This window comes from Carassius carassius, chromosome 21 (assembly GCF_963082965.1).
Source record: "Carassius carassius chromosome 21, fCarCar2.1, whole genome shotgun sequence".
Classification (NCBI taxonomy): Eukaryota; Metazoa; Chordata; class Actinopteri; order Cypriniformes; family Cyprinidae; genus Carassius; species Carassius carassius.
This window is the reverse complement of record NC_081775.1, coordinates 22,529,855-22,551,031: the sequence shown is the minus strand read 5'-3', so window position 1 is coordinate 22,551,031 and position 21,177 is coordinate 22,529,855. Positions and strand designations below refer to the sequence as shown.

General features: G+C 38.3%; 1 protein-coding gene across 1 annotated transcript in view; it reads right to left on the bottom strand.

The window, feature by feature from the left end:
• LOC132097876 (semaphorin-6B-like) overlaps nt 1–13,500 on the bottom strand; it is a 117,516-nt gene extending 104,016 nt beyond the window's left edge. Inside the window, exon 1 of the mRNA XM_059503852.1 lies at nt 12,635–13,500. The gene's annotated coding sequence lies outside the window, so the exon portion shown is untranslated. The remainder of the gene's footprint in view (nt 1–12,634) is intronic.
• Between the last annotated feature and the right edge of the window lie 7,677 nt (nt 13,501–21,177).

The window sequence follows — 21,177 nt, the reverse complement described above, 5'->3', positions numbered from 1 at the left end:
TAGTTTTTTACCATGTTGCTCGCATTTTAAATTAAAATTCATATAATCATAATGCAATATTGAAGGTTCCATGTATAAAATACAGCAGTAGCTGACAGAGAATTTCTCTTCATATGCAAGCAAAATGGAAACTGTAAAAGATGTACACTTCCATTCAAAGTTAGGGGTCACAAAGATTTTTTTAAAAGAAAATAATTTAATACTTGTATTCAACAAGCATTTACAATGCTAAGTTTCTATTTCGAATAAATGCTATTCTTTTGAACTTTCTATTCATCAAAGAATCCTGGGCATCACGGTTTTATAAAAACAGTGGTTTTCCAACATACATATACATACATATATATATATATATATATATATATATATATATATATATATATATATATATATATATATATATATATATATATATATATATATATATATATATATATATATATAATATTTCCTGCACCAAATCAGCATATTACAATTATTTCTGAAGGATTATGTGACACTAAATAATAGATTAATGACTGCTAAAAATTCAGCTTTGCCATCACAGGAATAAATTACATTATGAAATATACAAAAAAAAAATTATAAACCAAATACAGCTTTGGTGAGCATAAGAAACACTTAAACAACTTTTTGAACAATAGTGTATACCCAAATGAATCGAATCAAAATGAAACCAATATGGAACTGAGAGCTTGTGAATTAGAATCAAAATGAAACAAATTGATACCAAGCCTTAACTCGAGCCAGTGATTGAGGATGCACTTGCCAGTATGAGCAATATGCATCAGACAGTCCACGAATGGTTCCTGGCCATTCCATCAGAGCCATAATCTCTTACTTTCATCACAATTTTAGGCTCGATTAATTTTCACAGTAGGGAATTCTAGTGTTTTTTTATTGATGCCACATGGTAATTACTCTGTCATCTCTCGTGTGTGTGCTTTTTGCGCTCGGTAGCGAGGGTTTATTATGCCTTTGTGTTGCATGTTTGGTGTCCATTGACAAATCTGACTTTCAAGCATTTGTTAGGTTTAGCTTACAGTCTGTTTATAGAACTAAACATTGCAGGGTAGAGAATGTTTACCATTAGTGGACCCATGCGAAATGAAAGGGGACGTGAGAGAAAGCACGAGAGTGAGGTTGTGAAAACGAACAACTGGTCCAGCTGTCCCGGAGAGTCTTATCTCATAAATAAGTAGAGAAATCTGACCCAAGGAGCCCCAAGCTGTTCTTCCATAACTAGCGTGAACACCAGGCTGTTCCTCCACTGTGCTGCTTCAAAGAAACATTGTTGTCACCACTTATGGCACCAACGACAGTCGTGAGAAACAAGGCAGGTGAAACTGCCCTTAAACAAGCCAGCACGAGAGAAAGAAAAGCGGCGGCCTTAAAAGCCCAAGTGCCATCTTTAACATTTGGCAGAGCCACTGCTCTCCCGTGTCGGAGAGATTGTGCAGTCGACCCTGCGGCTATGCAATTAAACTCCCTCATACAGAGATTCATCAATAAACCTAGCATTAAAAAAAAGCACTCGAGATTGTTTACCACAACATATTCCTAGCGGGATCTGGAAAGGTTTTAAAAATCCCAGCCAATTTGCTCAGTATTTCCACACCAGCCCTTGCTGGTCCCTCGGCGCAGTGAGGAGCCGTATGTCGACCAGTGCTAATGTGGTGACCCGATGCCACAGCGTGTTGTGCTTCATTTAACCCATCGCAGATCTTGAAGTCATGACAGACATGGTGCAGGAGGACAGAGCAGAGGGTTCTCAGGGATGATGGTCTCTGGCTGATCATTTCTAGAGTTTACACTGGTGGTATCAAGTTTCCTCAAGTACAGCGGCGGCGGTGGTGCTGGGTAGGCTGAGGGAGAGAGTGAAATAAAGCAGGGGTGACATGCTATGCTATTTATACTGAGCAAGTAGATAATTGTTTAAAGGTTAGGCTGTGAGCAAAGCATAAACAAGCTTTCTGTGATTGTGTGTGTGTGTGTGTGTGTGTGTGTGTGTGTGTGTGTGTGTGTGTGTGTGTGTGTGTGTGTGTGTGTGTGTGTGTGTGAAAGAGAGAGAGTGAGAGATGTCCCTGCGGCACAAAGAGGAAGAGTGTGTCACATGATTGCCAGGCTGTCTGCCCAGGATACAAGGCTCTCTAATGCCAAAGGTCTATGTGTGCTGAGAAAGGGGATGGAAAGACTAATTCTGTTCTTTAAGATAATAGACAGAAAATAGGAGCTACAATTATAGATCTCTCAAAAGCTCACAGAAGATAGATCAGCCAAAACAATTTAATTTCTGTTATCATTTATTCCCCCTCACATTGTTGCAAAACTGTATGATGTATTTTGTATTTTTAATGTATTATTGCTACAAAAATGACAAACAATATCATAGAAGTAATCAGTATAACATGAAGGCAATATTCACTAATAATCTTGCCCTCCTTTGAGCTGTTAATAACAGAGTCAGTGAGTTTAACTCAAGAATCAATTCAGATTTGTGAACTGAATTAATTCACTGAAAAGATCAACTGACTCAAAAGAAGGATCCATTCATAAAATGGACTAAAATGGACTAAAATGAATTTCATTTTGTTTTTTATTGTCCTTTATATTGTGACATGAGGGACTCTCTTTTTGAATCAATTCAGTTAAAAAATCCTGATATTTTCTGGAAATATGAAGTGGAGATTTTGTGCTGGCTGTTTGAAAATGATGTTTTTGCTTTGGCGAAATTTATAGAAAAGGCCTGGTATCTGCGGCAAAGTATTCTGTATCCCATATGAAAAGTCATTTTTATTTGTATGTGTACTTATTTTTATGGATTTAGTTATGTTATGTTAGGTTCTATGTTACGTCACGTGGCTATCTGGAGATAATTATTAAATTATTACTGTAGTGTCTAATAAGCCCATGAGGGCTGGGCACCTTGGTGCTTGACACGTAAATAAACAAATCAATCAATCAATCAATCAATCATAAAATGGACTAATTCGGTTTTGAGTGCCACTCACTAATTCAGTGATTAAAATGAATTCAATTTAACCCATAACTGCATGCGATATTAAGACTTGTTTTAGAAATAACATTTTACTTAATTGGAAATTCAACTTTTTCCTGTTGTAAGATATTTTTAGAAATGCCTCAGTCTTATTTGGTCCACATGATGGAGATTAATGGTAAGCAAAACTGTCGGTTACCAACATTTGTCAAAATATCTTTTGCGTTCAGCATGTTTGGAACAGCACAAGGGTGAAAAAGACGACAACAGATGATACATTTTTGGGTAAATAATCCCATTAAGACCTGTTTCAGGAAACACATCTTCCATCATTCATCAAAAAACATCTCTTTTTTTTCTTTCTTATTTTAAGCATAAATATAACCAATATTTTTCCTTGTTTTTCTCCACACAAATGAAGTCAAAAGTAAGCAAAATTGTTTACTTAGCAACATTCTTCAGAATATATTATTTTCTGTTCCTCAAAAGACAGACAGACATACACGTTTGGAATGACATGAGGGTGAGTAAATGACAGAATTTTCATTTTAGCTGAACTACTCCTTTAAAGAGATTTAGACATTTTTACTGCTCAACACAACAAAATGCCAGTGGAGGGAAAAGTTTGTTTTGCAGCGTGACAAAACCAAAGAAACACTTGCAGGATTAAGCATGCTGAGGTGGGAGTTAGCGATGCTAACGGCTGAGTTAAGCTTCACAGTTCAACTCAGAAAATCTCTCTCTCCCACTCTGTCTCTCCTTTGCTTTTCGGCCTGACACAGAAATGCCAGCCTACTCTGATGCTGACCACAAAAACAAGTTATTAAAAGCCTAGAAAGGGGTTCTGAATATTCACATGGGGGATTTGAGAGGAGAGGAAATGCAGAAGCTTGACAGCGGGGTGAGCAGTCAGACTCCTGTCTCACTAAACGATTCGAACACAAATCCATTCAGGTCCTTATGAGCACACAGGGGTGAAAAACATTTACATACAAATACAAATATGCCACCACACACACAAACACGCATGCACACATACAAAAGGCTACAGAATCCGATTAGCATTATTCTTCTTCACTAGAGCAAAATCCATCACTGTGAATGTGCTGCAATTGATTTGAAATACATTAGCAAATTTTCCTCTGAAACCAAGAATTGCAATCCCTAATCAAACGGTTGAGAGCTCTCCCTCTCTCAATTTTCCCTCTCTTCTGTTTAAATGCACGAGCCCAAAATTGCTCTGTGTTTTCCCTACATGGAGAAGTGCTCTTAACAAGCAAGGACATTCAACATCAAAGATTTTTGGCTTTTTGTCAGGGCGTTTCAACTGAGCGCCAGATTGATTCGTAAGGTGTCTATGTGTGTGTGTGTGTGTGTGTGTGTCTGACATCATCCCAAGAGAGCACCAGACTGTGTTACAGCAACTGCCCGCTGACACTAGACCTGTTGCCTCCAGATGGCCTCCGCCACACACACTCTCACACACACACACACACACACACACACACACACACACACACACACAAACACACACTCAAACCGTTCTCCTCAGAACAAGAGTGATATCTTTTCATCTCTGGTTCAATATTAAGTGTTCTCTTTCACCCTCCATAAGCTCCAATGCTAGTACATTATTATGTCTCGTCTGTAGTTAAAGTCATAAACAGCTCTTTGTTGTACTGTATTGCAGTAGTCATTTCCAATAAAGCTTTATTGAATGTGCAGAGACAGAGAGAGAAGAATCTATACAAGACATTAACAGACTATAACGAAAAATCATGTAAAACTAATTGCAATATGAAAAATACCCAACGATACATTAAAGTATAGTTCGCAAACAAGTCTTCATAATGCAACCTTATAGCACGTCTTTTGAAATCCATTTGACTTTATAAAATGTTAGTCATAGATATCACATCCCTTTTTCTTACAGCCTAATAATTATATAGTCATAAGTAGCATGGGTATATTTGTCGCAGTAGCCAACAAAACACTGTATGGGTCAAAATTATACATTTTTCTTTTATGCTAAAATTCATTAGGATATTGAGAATGTTCCATGGCAATATATTGTAAATTTTGTATATTTTGCAGATGATGTTTAAATCTCAATTTTCTAAAAACTGACCCTTATGACTGGTTTTGTGGTCCACGGTCACATATTAATAAATGTGTGTATTTCTAAATACTGTATTGATTGTTTTAAGATGGAAAACATACAAAAAGAGCAAAATAGTATTACAGTAATGAGAATCATCATTAAGAGTAATGAGAATTTTGAGGGAAAATGTGCTTAAATGTAATAAAAAATAATGTCAGATTTTGACAGTAAAAAATACGCTTTGTTTTTTTCTTGGGAAAATATAATTTCTTATTTTCTTAATGTGGGAAAAAAATAACTGGGTCACATTTTCATGAGATTTACCCAAAGAGAGAGAACTAGTCACCAGATGCACTCCACAGCATGGGTTCTGTTTGGCTCTGTGAGATGATTTGTGCAGGAACTCCAAGGTTTCTATGCATTAATTGGTTCCTCTGAGTTCTTGATTTAAATGTTTTTCAGCCGCCAGCATCCCGCCCGTCCGTTAAACACCCACAATCCCTCTCCAGAGCCCCATCTCTTGCTCATTTTTCTCATCCGCTCTCAAAATTACCTCACTGCCTGGCATCTCTCCTCCTGCCCTCTGTCCTTTGCCCTCTCCCTCTTTCTCCTTTTCCCATCTTGAGCCCCACATTCATTTCAGGGCTACTTTGTTCAGTCTCTCTCCCTCGCTCATGCATGATTGCGTCCTGTGGGTCACTGAATGCGCTACGCTGTTAATTACCTTGAGGCTGAGAACGAGCCGCTCGGACAGAGACGGAAAGGACAGAAGAATTCAAGGAAAAGGAAAGTACATAAACACAGAGATGGTTAAACATTTAACAGTGGCGCTGCACTGTGCAAACAACTCTTCCTAGCAGATTTCCAGTTGAGAGGTAAAAGCACCTCTGTGGGGACAAAGTGAGGCTGTAAAACGAACATCCTCGGGTGTTTTTAACCACAGAAAAGCGGGAATGTGGCCTCAGCGGCTCAGTGAGTCATCTATGGCTTCATCCTCCTCATCAACACACACACTTCCTGTCTACCTGAGAGACTGTGTTCTCACACCAGCTGCAGAGCAGTGCCAGCCAAAAACACCAAGCAACAATGTGAGATTTGTGTGTTGTGGTGTGTGTTGGTGAGATCAGGAGTGATAGACAGATGTAGCCTGAGGTGAGATGAAGAGAAAAAATAAAACAGACGTACCGTGTATAAATCTGTTTAATATGACACCTGGTTTCAAGATAAATCTTGGGTGAGGGGTACAGTGCTAAATATGGGTGTAAATGGAGTATAAAATATGCATGACAAAATTGCCAGTAAAGCCCGTTCGGTGAATAGTAGTAAATCTCCATCACCTGATTTTAAATGGAGCAGCATTTACTACACAGAGCCGTAGTTCTGACAAGCCACGAAAAAAAAAAATATTGCAGACGATATAATCATACGATTATGACAACTGTTTGCGTAGCTTCTCTACATCTTTGTGTAGTAAATGCTGCTTCATCTGAAAGCACGTGAAAATACTACATTTAATAACCAGTTTTTACTCTAAACTCACTTCATAACCTCAGCAGAGTGTTTGAAATAAATCCTTATGTGAGATGATGTGGCTACTTACACAGAATAAGACATGCAACAAATTTCATAGTATTCTAAGCAGTGATAAAGGCTATGTCTATTAGCATTGCATTATGGATATACAGTACTTTATTATGATTCACACTTTTTATTTTCTCTTTCGGATTGATATACTTTATTATAATTAGGGCTGCATGATTAATCGCATGCAATTGTCATGCATGCGTGTCTCGTTAGTAAAGCCGGTTCTGTGATTAGCGGTAAATGTCCATCACCTGCTTTCAAATAGAGCAGCACTTAATAGACAGAGCCGTAGTACGCTGATAAGCTACGCAATATCGTGTTCATATTCGTATGCGATTCATCTGCGATTATGAACGCGATATTGCGATATGATATACGCAATACCGGTGTATTTGGACTTTCAACGCGAAAAGCACCCTCTGGCCTTCAAAAGGAGATTTACTACTGATCACAGAACCATGCTTCACTAAAAGATACGAATACCAATTACAACTTCTGCCTGATCGCGATTTCGATTTCTTTCAAAGTTCTCTGGTCTGACTCATATCAACATGCAGCAACACAGATCATGCAAAGCATTCATCTGAAATTCAGACCAAAATGTGTTACATTTTTGAAAGCAATAGTTTTTTTTTCACCCTTTATCAACAGCGATACACTAGCATAAGAAATCACAAAATTAGAGACCCTCCCTTGAAATTCGATCACAGTGTTAACACAAGAGGCACATTTGAGATGCAAATAAAAAAACCAGGTGTAAATGCATTTCTCATTTGACCACTTGTGATTGGATCACCTGAGAATGAGATGAATGGTGTAAACAGGTCTTATGTCAGTGTATGGGTTACAGTACCAAACAGCCTCTTTCTTCTCTGACTGGCAGTGTTTTTCCAGTTCCTCATTCTTGCCTCTTGTTAGCATCTCCCCTCATTAACAAATCTTTCTGCTGCCACTGCGTGAGAGAGATGTGACTGGGCCTCAGAGAATGAGCAAAGGCGGCAGTGAAACACATTCCCACACATACAATCTAGTTTTTCTATTTCACTCTTTCTTACCCTCTCACAAATCCTCTGTCTGTCTCTTTCTCTCTCTCACACACACACACACACACACACACTTGCTCTGTTTATTCACGCCCACGCAGGCTAACAATCTCCTGTCGCCCACCATCTTTTCTCATCACCTTGTTCTCTCAGCCGAAGGCCCAGAATCACATACAGCATCTCCTTTCACAGCTCTCTCTGTGTTCTGAAAGAGTCACACACAGCCCCCCGCACACAAAACTCTTTCAATCTCTGAAATCCTGCCTGCTGTTTACGCATAGAGGTTTATTTATGTAGCTTATGCAACAACTGTAAAGACTATCAGCTTGGACAAAAAAAGAAGGGTGGGATGAGAATAAAAGGGAATGGGAAGTGAAGGAAATGAGAAAGCAAACAAAAAGGAAATGAAAAACAGAAGGAAGTAGAAGTAATAGGGAAAGGAAAGGAAAGGAAAAATATAATGAAAAGGAAGTAAAAGAAAATAATGAAAAGCAAAAGAAAAGGAGAAAGGAAGAAAAGGGAAAAAGACGAGTGGAGAGCAGGAAAGAAAAGAAACAAAAGGAAACTTAAAGGAAAAGGAAACATGCTGTACAGTAACATCAGACCAAGTAACAATGTTCACACTCACCTAATTAGGTTTTTTCTGTGTAAATTCTAAGCTCACATATTTGTTTCCAATTGAAAGATGTGAAAAATCAGAAACAAAGTATAAAAGAAAGAGAAAAAGATGAAAGATGGATATGTGATAAAACTGCAGGGAGAAGGGGTCTTCGCTGAGGGGGAATGGAAGAGAAGCTCCATTACATTTTAATGGGAGGAGCCATGACCTCCAGCACCACCTTATGGCAGGTCAGGAGAAGGGTTAACCCTCCAGGGAACAGGAATCATGGGAAATAAAGTTTTTAGAGGTCACTGGTTAATGCATTTATCGCTCCCTCTCTGCGACTCCTATACTAACCTTCAACAGGCATAAAATTATGATGGGAAAACAGTAAATTGCGAGACGAGGCCAGTGAAAGAACGGGTGGGCATCTCAACGTGAGGTTTCTGAGCGGGCCCAGCGTGCTTCTCACCTTCTCTTTCGGCAAGCTCTACATGCTAAGTGAGAACATTGTTCCGGTCAATTTGTTCCTTTCAGAGCCCCAGTGGGCAGTGTCCTTTAGCCTGACAGCACACTGAGAGAAAGCACTCTGTCTGGAAGGGTCTGACATCAAGACAAGAGTGAGGGAGAGACAGAAAGACGTAGGGAGAGAAAGAAAGACTGAGCTCTGTTCCAAAAAGGGAGGGACAGCGAAAGGGACGGTTTGAGATATGGAGAAATCGAGGGTTGACAAAAGAAAAAAAAGAAAAGGGAAGGAAACCGGATGACAGTAAAAGACTGATAAAGAGGACGCAAATGACATGGAGGGAGTTAAGGGGCCCTGCGTTGGGGAGTACGAGTGAATGGCCTCCCCTCCGGCCACGGACTGCCTCGAAAAGGGTCCACAGGGGAAGGTGTGGGGGGGGGTTAAGCAGCCGCAGGTGACGCAAAACCCCAAGGGCAACTGTAAGCATGCATGTGTGTTTGTCCACGCGTGTGCCCCCTGTGCCCGGAGCACCTGTTCCCTCGGCACACTGGCCTCAACACTTGCACTGAAGGGGTGAAGTGCGGCTGTTGGGGGGAAAGGGCTAACTTGAACAGGGCACCTATTCAAGAAAACTTGGAACACTTGGAATATCTATTTCCCTTCATCCACCTCTTCTAATCCATCCCAATAACATTTCAGAATATCCTTCGAATTACATCCCAGTGAAATCAGCATGAGGGTTGCTCGAGCTCAGAGTATGTTGGGAAAGTTGCACATCTCGACCTAAGGCTGGTAATAAAACAGCTCTGTGTTTGCTGGGGATTAGAACGGCTCCGCTGAACAGTCTGTTAAGATGTAAAGTGCATTAAAGACAATGGCAGCAGCATAATTGAAGTTGAAAAACCATAGGCCCTATTTAATTTATTGACCTTTAAAAAAATATTTAAAAAAATTTTGGAAAAAAATGGATAATGTGTACACTCATTTAAATTTAAAGAACCTGTTTTTTGTTGTTGTTTTTTTGCACTTAATGGTTACACCACTTGACATTTTTAGAGTTATCAAACTGAAGCTTTTCATAAAATGTTCATTTTTAAATGACCACAAATAGCAAATTTCTAAGAACTTGCCGAAATTAAACATTTTAAACTAGATAAACGGAATTCAATTAAAAATATTGTGGGCACTCTTATACATCATTGACCCAACTACAGAGCAAGTGACTGCCTCATTTCTTGAACATAAAAACTGCGCAGGACAAAAAAATGGAGTTAAAAAGAGAACACTTAAACTGATCTATTCCGAATCGTACACTTCCTGTGCACTTCACACATTGTGTTCTGTGGTGCTAATGATAATTCTGTGTGTAATGAGTGGTTTTCTATGTGTGCTCAAAGAGGTCACTGGCAAGCTCACACAAATGCCACCCTCAGTCATGAATCATGGGCCTCAGGGACTGTCGAAAGGAAAAAATGTGAGTGCTTAAGCTGGACTGAAACCAAACAAAGAAGATGGATGATAATAACCCAATTTACAATGCAAAAACTGAACAGCTGTAATGACTGCTATCAAGCTTGAGACCTTTAGTCGTGCAGACTGTAAGAAAAATGAGTTTTTGCTTCAAAGAACAATTCTTGTCCATAATAAGCCAGAGTTGTTGGTGGAGAAAACAGGCTGCTATCCTATCCATATCTTACCTTTCCTTCACTAAAGGACATCATCTCCACATGGCAAATCCTCTTTTCACCTCCTTTCTCATCTGCTCTCTCTCCTGGGTTCTTTTAAATGCTTTCACCCTTAGGGACTTCACTCACTTCTTTCTCTTTTTCCAGTCCACAAACCTTGAAGGATAACAAAAGACAGCGCAATGGCTATTTGAATTTGAAACAGGGCGACTATGACAAAAACCGTCTCTCAAAGCGAGGCGGCAGACAGACCGGTGCTGAAGAGCCAGCCATTCATGAAAGTTCACCCTCATGTTGAAAAAGGAAGGATGAAAAATACTATTCTGACACAGCGCGACCCACTTACTTGGTGGAATATGAACAGCTACTGAATAGGTGTATGTTCAAACACCTGGAAGATACGGCAAGTAAAACAAACACACACCAACCATACTAAAGCAAACACACAAACTCTCTTAGATTCCAGGTGCCTATATCAAGAACTGTATTGGGCTCTATATGAGCTATGTGGCTCTCATCAAGAGCTCACTAAATGATGCTCTTGATGTTTCATACAGGGTGGGTTCTAAAAGCACAAGAACATAGTCTTCCTAAAGAACCACAAAATAAATGGGTCTTTGTGGAACTTAAACAGGTCCTGCTATGAAATCCGGCTGCAAAATCCTTTTGGTTGTAATTGGAACCTTTATTTTTAAGAGTGCAGCTCTAAATGTCAGTTCATGAGAAACAGGGTGAATGAGGAAAGAAAGAACAATGACACCTAGACACGTTTCATTCAACAGCTACCGTTGACTGTTTTTACAGTTGTTTTGGTCAAAACTGCATTTCTAAATACCTAGTGTGTTTACAAAAATCTTCAGACAGTCAGAAAACCAGAAGAACATGCAGGCTACAGATCATTTTGTTACTGCATTCAATGACCACATCTTTTAAAATTAATTAAATCATCTCCAACTCATATACCACTCTAAGAAAGAAAGAAAGAAAAAACAGGCCAACAAGGTTTCCCTTATAGCGGAAAACTTTTTGCTATGTCAATTTCATTATCATCATCAATTCAAAAGATCCCATCTTTGAAATATCATGTAAACATGACTGACTGGGACGGATCAGGCATGCCAAAAGTAAGTGATATAGATGCATTATGTATACTGGTGCCAGTCCATCTGATTGAAGGGGGATCTGTTGCACGGATATGCAGACACTTGTTTTTGTTTTACAGTATCAGGGCTACATATTTATAGTGGAATTACCATTTTTCAAAAATTAAGGCATGCTGTTGCATATAATTTGTGAGTTTTTTTCCCCCTTGTACTGCATGCAAAACAAATGAGTTGTCAGTCTTGCTTCACAAAAGGCTTCTGGTTTCTGTTTAAAAAAAAGAAAAGAAAAAAAGATATTGTAATGCTCAGTGTCTTGATGGGTGTGAAATGAATGTTAGTTAGGTCATGGATCAGAATGAGTCCATTGTTTAGGTGATTTAAGTGCATTTGAGATTAATTGCGGTGTCAAGATGGAAAAGATAACTGTGTGAAGAGTTTGGAGGAAGTACACTCAGTTTTGAGAAATGCACTTAACCACTTGTAAAAGACTGCACAAATGCAGTCAACCTGAGAGCAAAAAGCTATAAAAATAATAAATTGAGGCATATGAGCGACCTAAAATGAAGACAATCCTCTAAGACTTAAATTTAATAAAATAATGTCATAATCTAACTGCAATATTGATTAAAAAAAGTGCAGGTAAAGTGATATTGTTGCTGAAACAAATATTTTCAAGTCAAATAAACCTCGGCTATTCTAAAATGTGAACAGCTGTTAATTATTTAATTCTGTTCTACCATCCGTAAGCCTTCAACACAACCCGAGATGCATGGGCAAAATCAAGTAAGAACAACGACCAACAACTATCTAAATCGTCTAAATACAAAAACACATTTATTTAATTACATAAGCGTAATACATCATAAATAAGAATCATAACACGTCTGAACAATACTCTAAGACTAATTACTTAGCGTGGAAACAGCACAATTCAGGGGCGCGCGCAGAACCAAACCCATCATCGCAACACTGAGATGGAGAGGAAAACCCCGTAACAACTGGTCACTACAATCCAGAACAGAAGCTCGCAGTTTGGAAAACCAGCACACTTACCGATAACAGCCAATGGGAAACGGTGAGTCCGGTTCTCTGTGAATGACTCGCCTCCTCGGGACTATATTCCAGAATGACTGAGAGGAGAAGAGAGGAGGGGTCCGCGTGAAATCTACTCCTCTCTGTCGCACCTGTCTCTGTGCAGATCTGATCCCTGATCTGACATCCTTAAGACAACTGTGTCCAAACCCCCAACAACTAACAACTAACCCCCCGCCCAAACGTACACAACGACACCTGTCCCCTGGTAAAAACACCGCGCAACAAAGCTCGTTTATGCTGCTTGTGAACAAATGGCATTCCCGGCTTGGTCCTGCAGCCGTTGTATTCCCCTTCGGACAGCCATCCAGTATCCAAGAAGTCGTTTGCAATAAGCGGGAATAAACTGCCTTTTGTCTAACAAATGATGGCAAAAACAGTCCACGGCAGCGCAAGCAGCTGTGCCTTATGAAAACGTGTCTGTCTGGGCTGGAAACACTTGCCTTATCGATCACCTACCGCTACAATAGTTATTCAGTGCTGCGCCAGTAGAATAAACACGCTCATGAGCGCGTGGACAAAAAGGCACGTTCGTTTGTTTGGTGCGCGTGTCTCTGCCTCCGATTTGAGTCCAGCCTCTGGAATCCGTTAAAGGAAACTCTTATTGTCCGGTAGAAATGTAATATTTCCAGCAATCCCCGGCGTGTACCCTGCAGCGATTGGTCTGAAAGAGAAAGATCGCGCGTCTGCTATCTCAGCGCTGTTGTAAGTCTGTCACCCACAGCTATTGAAACGCAAGTCAATGCCAAAACCTGACGCAGAATAGAGCAGCGGACTGGAGCGGAATTAATTTGTTGTTAATCAGTTGGGGTTAGGAAATAAACCAGCGATACTTGGATGAGGGAGGGGATCAGTCTTGGCATAGAAGCGCAAGTGGCAACGTAAGTGAATTTAATTTGGAGACCGAGAGAGCGAGCTGGAAAAGCATCAAAATAAAGTCATCTTTCACTGCAAATGCAGTTTAAAATATAAGCTACAAATATGCAATATGAATATTGAAACATTAAATAATAATGTATAAAAATATAAATAGCCTACATTATAAATGAAAAAAGCAGAATAACCATATTCAGTTTTGACGTTAAAAAAGTTTAAGGTAAGCGTATTTTACGCAATTTTGCAGACCTAAGCACTCAAAGTCACCATGAAATCAGACTTGATCATTTTTATTTGTTCATCTTTAGTGCAATACTGCAGTTTATTATTAATTATTTATCCGTGCACAACATTATGTTAAAAGTATATATGTTCCCTTGTAATCAAAACATTATATCGTTCTCTCTTCTTTTTTTTATTGCTTCAAACAAGATTAATAACAAAATTCTAACAAACTAATACAACACAACACAACCTATTCACGTCACTGCAATCATACAAAATATACAGAGAAAAAGAAGAAAAAAAAAACAGATATTTCTTCCTTTTCCATTCAAATTCACATTCACATTTAGCATACAATTGAGTTGAAAAGTATAGCGGGACATTATTTTTCAAAGAATTTCTCCATAAAATGTAACAACATTTCGTTATTTTGTTATTAATTAACACTAAGGACTTTTTTAATAACTATTTCTTTTAAGAATACTTCACATTTAGGTAAACAATTAGACATTTTTGTTTATGAATGTAATATTTGCCATGCAAAATTGAAAAGTTTACAACATATTTAAACATTTTGCTTTTGTGTGTGTAGGAACATTTCTTGGGGCAAATAGAAAAAAGCTAACATCAGACCAAAATTTCAAAGATAAATCAAAGCTGTAATACAAATGACCCAAGTCTTCCTCATGTACATTACAAAAACAGCATTTGTTGTCAATATCCATGAATTTTGATAAGAAAGCTTTACAAGGGTAGATTTTGAGGCATAATCTTTCTCTCTTCCTCACTGATGTTTCTTCTCTGATGACGTGTGCACTGCCTCGAGGGCGGGACAATAATCCCACCTTTCCAGGAACCTGTTCAATTAATTCTCCATGGCCCTTGTATTGTTTAATAAACACTCCAAAATAGGGAAGAAAAGACGATCTCAACTTCTGTTCCATTCCAACTTTAAATACCATTCTGCATTTTGCAGGTGGTAACAAAGCAGAGGGAGATGGAGTTAAGGCCTATTCGAGCATAAACGTTTGCAGCACATTTGGTTCACAAGGACGTTACGTAACTATTAGGCCTACTATACATTTTTATTAATTAATAATATATAATATTAATTTTAATATATATTTTATTCCTTCCTGTGGCTTTTTGGGGGCAATCTCAATCGATGATTGATATTTTAAAAATGTATATACAGGTGAGATTTTCATAAGAGATTTAGGGAGGGTAATAATAACAATCCTCTCCTCCTGTCTCTTCTTCTTTTCCTCATTCCTCTTTCTGTGATCATACTCCTCCAAGTTATCATAAGGAGTCTAGACAACAATAGATGAGTCGGTTCAGTGCAAACAGGAAAGAGTTATTCAAGAGTTGATGACTTCATAAGCCAAGGATGCCTTGGGCAGGTACATGAATGACAAATAGTCTGACATTATCAGACAGATATAAGCACACCTGAAAAAGTCCCTCTTAGTGAACCCATGAGCATTTCCTCAACACGATTCTAACTAATTATGTTTATGCACAGAAAAAGAAAAAATCTAGTTGTGTGGCATATGTTTATCGTGCATGATTTAGAGTAATTAGACAGCATGAGAACCATTGTGACATTTCTGGCCCTTGCACACAAAGTCAATATTTGCTGCTGTCACAGTTGGGGTAATTTAACTGGCTGAGCCCCAGTGGTTCACAATTTCCCAGTACGATTTTCCTTATTGTGATCTTTTAATAAAAAGTATCAAATTAGGCCAAAGAAACTTTGAGGGAAACATCTCGCTTTGTTTGCTTCTCCACATTTGATCTGAAGTAAAACTCTCGCAAGAGAGTGATACGGAACTGACAACAAATAAATAAACAAAAGAGAAGCACAGTTTTGTTCTTCCTGGCTTTCATCCCACACTGCCTCTCGGAAATGGAGCATTTGCTTCAAACCCGGGCCACAAAACTGTGTTGGGAACACGAAACGAGGCAGTTTATCAGAGACAAAGACCTTTGAAGAGCAACATTTTTTAGCTCTTAGAGAAGCAGCCAAAGATCACCCTGAATCAGCGCACTGCTAACTCTGAAACAGTCATCATTCTTAGTGGAGATGCTAAAATAACATTCCTGTCTTCCGCTCCAGGCTAGCGCTGGTTGCCAGGTGTGTATATAGGTGATTGGCCGAGAAAAGAACAGTGAGGTCACAATTACGCCACAATGAGGTACAATGTGATATCTCTGGGTAATGACATATATTGTAGCTCAGGGGCAGCATTGCATGTGATCAAGCACAATCAAATTACTTGAAGTCACAAGCCAACCATCATGTCTCCATTTCCTTGTGATTTGATTGCAGGTCCTGATAGCAGCCGGCGAATAGCTGTGCAGTTTATTCCATGTTCATATCCATTATTATTAGAGATGTCTAGGTTTTTAATGGAATGGGATACTTCAGTTTCGGACTATTGCTTCAAATACACAGTGGCTTTACAGTAGCTTAGCTTTTGTTCTTGCAGTAACAAGATTTCACTCCATAATTCCATATCGTAAAGCACCATATAGCTCATTGTGCTGGCTTGAAACCAAACAGCCTAATGGTCTACATATTTTCAATCATATAGCTGTCTAAAAGCGCCAAAGCCTTATTTGTTCATGAGTAGAAATCCATGCAGCAAGTGCCAAACACAACAAAAAGCTGAGCCCTAGGTGACTTTTGTCAGCCACCCAAATCCAAGCCTCTTTCTTTACTGTTTTCACTATAATCGCAAGCACATGTACAAATTGAATCAACAGCCATTATTACTTGCGTCTCAATAAACATACTCTCCATGGAGTCTTGACTCAACGTTCGTGAATGCAAATGCAATCACAGGACATTTGAACTTGGTAGATATCCACTGCTGATAAAAATGGAGCTGGTTTGGACCAGTCTAACAATCTATTGTGCAGAGTTTGGTAGCTGGGTCAATGACATGGTGATTTTTTAATCTATTAATTTATTCGGAAATACATTAAAAATGCCATTCATACATACAATGACTAGAACACGCCTCTTCTATGATAAGCATGCTTTTAATTTCTGTATTTAAATTCATTTGGATTTTTTATGGATGGCATAAAATCGAAAATGTCAGAGTAATGCAACAGTGATATCATAATGAAGAAAAAGACCTCATTAAAAGAATGAAATTCTTGAAAGAAAGCCTTATTAAGTACTTTGACATAACAAAACTGTTCACTGCTTATTAAAATTGGAAAAACTTTTGTCTGCCAAATCAAAGTCATGTGGTTTAATGAACTTGAATAAACATGTGGGGGGTGGGGGGCTCATAAAACAGGAAATGATATCAGAAAGGACTCCTGTGGACCTTCATAAATATGTGTCAAGGTCAGTAAGACTATTAAAATATCAGATCATTTGACCCGTTTATGACAAAGCAAGATTAATTCAGGTTGTAATACTCTCATGCAGAGTGACACCCCAAGAAGCTTAATATTTACGAATATACTGTATATAGCCTATATAATAAGTAAAAATCGTATAAAAATAGAAAATAGAATAAAGCCTCATTTCTCTTTTCTCAGTGGTCTATGTTTCACAGTTGAAGGCCTTGTTTGGTAAGGCAGCTGTGGTCTGTGATGAGGTCGTCACGGCGGTCCACCTTCGAGCAGATTAGAGATCTCACCCCACCCACACCTGACATGATCCCAGAGCAATAAACACTGGCTAGTGTGAGTGTCAGGGACATTAAAAGCCTCTGGATTGAAAAAAGCATACAGAAAACTGGGTTCATTTATTTATCTTTGAAGGCCTGCTGAATGATAGGCCTAACTGCCTACTCTGTCTGAAAATACACGATGGGTTCCTGTAACCATTTAGCTTTTGTTGTGTTGCCCTGGAGACAACGGTTTTCGTTTCACCTCTATAAATGTTCAGGTGAGTTTGGTAAAATGCTTCTAAAAATGTCAGCCTAGGAGCAGTGGGGTGTATTTCTAGCCATCTCGCATGCTTGCTGCCCACTTAGAGATGGTTTGATGAGTTCCCCGCGATTGTGTAATGGAACCCGACTGTTAACTGCACAGGACATTTCAAAGATTCCGGAGATTTGTGCAACACTGGACTCATTCCAAAAAACACAGCGAAAGCATTCCAGTGAACGTCATGGAATGACAATGAAATGTAAACAGTAAAATCATAGCAGATATTTTGTGCTGATGAATTACACGGGTTTGTCAGAGTAATAAATACAGCATTTGTTGCAGAAATCATATGAGGTTTATTTAAAGTTTGTATATCTTAATGTATGGCGACAGAATGTTTTAGATTAATGAGTGATGTCAGTTTGTGTAAAGTGATTAAATGAGTAAACCGACAGACAAATTTAAGCAGGAGTATATTTAAAATTTTACAAAAGAGATGCAAATTGCAACTTATATATATATTTGAAAAATTGCACAAAAGAGCCAGAAACTGCAATTATGATACATATAAAAAATGAAATAGATAATCTCATCAATCCATATAAAAGAGTCCAACCATAAGGACAGTCTTTTAGCACTCTATGCAGTCACAACAAAACCAAATTATGTGCAAAGATAATGTTGATTAAAGTTCATCATAATCATAGCCAGAAACTTTCTTCTTCACAAACTGGAATCAAAAATACTAAGAAAACAGACACAAGATTTGTTTCTCATTGTTTTTCATCTAGCCTATAGTAAACATTCTTAAGTTACTGGACTAATGTTCAACTCAAACTCGCAATTCACTCAACTTGTGCTCTCAACCCTTATCTGAGTGGGAATCAGAATTTGGCTGTTTAAAAGCTGAATTGTTTATGCAGATGTGTGAGGGTGTAAAAAGATAGAATGATTAAGTAAAAGCCAAAACCTCAAAATCATATCACACACACACACACACACAGGAAATCACTGAATGGGACAGATGTGGCAGGTGAATTCTTTTTTACTGCTGATGCAAGGCTAAGTCTTCGAAGTTATATTACATCCACGTGAAATATGTTTCAGTCCAATTCCTTTATCCGCCTGGCCAAGGTCACACACTAATATGTTATTAAATGATAAATGTTCTCAGGGCAGAAGTTTATGTATCATTTTTCATCTTTGTCATGATTTGTTTCTCTAACCTCTATGTTACTGATACCAAATGTAGCCAGCACATACATGATTCCAGACACAAGATAAAAGATAAAAAGACAGAGCGATGATATCTCATGCCAGAACCAGATGGCGGAGAGTTTGAGGGTTATAATACAGCTCTTATGACCTTGATGCTGATATCTGGAAAGAGTATAATCTGTTCATCCATATAAAGAGTCAAGCCAGAATGTATGCAAGCATTCTCTGCACTGCATTTGGAACAAAACTGAGTTCTGAAGATAATGTTGATTTAAATTGCATATAATCATAACCTACAGCTTTCTCCTCACAAACTGAAGTCGAAAATACTAAGAAAACAAATAAGCATGCAAATAAATAACATTCAGGCAATGATTACTAAAATGTTACTAAAATATAATAATAATTTTAAAAAGTACACCCAAAAATTCAAATGTACTCATCCTCAGGCCATCCGAGTTTTGGAGAAATTTAGCATTACTTGGTCACCATTAGGTCCTCTACAGTAATGGGTGCCATCAGAATGAGAGTTTAAACATTTGATAAAAACATCATAATACTCCACATGTAATCCACACTTTGCTTGCAGCTATATAGGATTCCTTTTTGATATTGCTTTCTCCAGTTAAAAAGTAATCTAATCAGGAGAAAAATATACACAGGCCAAGTACTGTTTACAAGCAGAAACAGTCCAAAAGAGTTCTAAACAAATACAGTGGTGGATTTTGACATGAGATGATAACAGGGTATGGACTTTTTCACTGGAGGAAGTATTTTTATTATTATGGACTGGTAATTTGTCCAGAAGCTGTGGTTTAAAGTTAGAAATATCCAAATATTTACTTCACAAGATGGACTAGAGTCGTCTGGATCGTTTGGACTCTCTTTCTGATGGCACCCATTCACCACAAAGGATCCATTTGGGAGCAAGTGATATAATGTAAAAATTTCTCCAAATCTGTTAAAAACAGATCTTGGATAAACAGAAATGTTCATTTTTGGGTGAAATATTCCTTTAATTAGGTTATGGGGTGATGTACAGTATGCAAACGTACACCACAGCACATGATTGATCCCATTATCTGCGATCATACAGCATAAGAGGTTGCTAATATTGACAACAGGGCAGGAATAACCCTAATATCCTCAGGCACTGCATCCATTCGCCTGCTGTCCCCGAATCTTCAGTTACCCAATATCCAGGTCAATTTGGACCGCAATAAATCGACCCAACGAAGCTAAATGTGAGCAAAGCAGAACCATATGACTTTGCTGGCCTCGGGGGCCGTAGCTGGTCTTGGGAAAAAATGCTCAAGAACACTCAAGAAAAATACACAAAACAATAACCGTGACAAATGCAATGTGCAATATTCCAGTTCAGTTGGTTTCCATGAACAGATCTATCTCTTTTCACGAGCACTCAGGGTTATGTTTGTTTGCTTAGCAGTGTGATAGGCACAGACACAAACACAGTGAGGACTAAACACATACTTCTGATGTTTTCCCCCTCCACAGTGAGACTGCAGCACAGATTTCTTTAATGCAGACGTCAGATGACAGTGAAGATATGAAACAGTCTGTAATGAAGTGCAAACACATATTTTGTGGATGTGGTGAGGAAGGAAGAGTTTCACCAAGTGATGCTAATTACAGAACACAGTAAATGAAACATAAATATCAAATATAACACTTGTTGGTGTGCTGGATATCCCACTGCAAAAAAAATTAATAATAATAATAATAATGTAAAAATAACCTGATTTATTTATTTTTAACTGATAGCTACTCTAATAGCTGTTATTTTTATTATCAGTAAGGGTCATTCCATGATGAATCTTCAATAAAGAGCTTCATCTATATAGAAGCAGATCTGACAAATGTATAAATATGACCATAAAAAGTGGAATGTAAAATAAATTATATGGTTTGTAACACTTTTTATATGTTATATTTACATTTGTCAGTTCTAGTTTATTACATCTTTCTATCTATTAAGTTTATCCCGAGAAAGTTATCATCGACACGCAGTTAAAAGTGTTTTTTTACGTCATTCTTTAGCAGATCGTTTAATTTCGACATACAGCACGCTCAAAAGCATACACACACACACATTTATGTCTAATAAAACAGTTGATTTTTAGCCATTTGACGGAGTATGTCTCAGTGCATTGAGAATGTAGTGAGTGCCCCCTAGTGGTCGGATTTCAAATCTGCACTGCCTCTCCCCCTAGCAAGCCTCAGGCAAACTCTTTCAAACTCGAGACAAAGGATAGCTATGGTAAAAAACA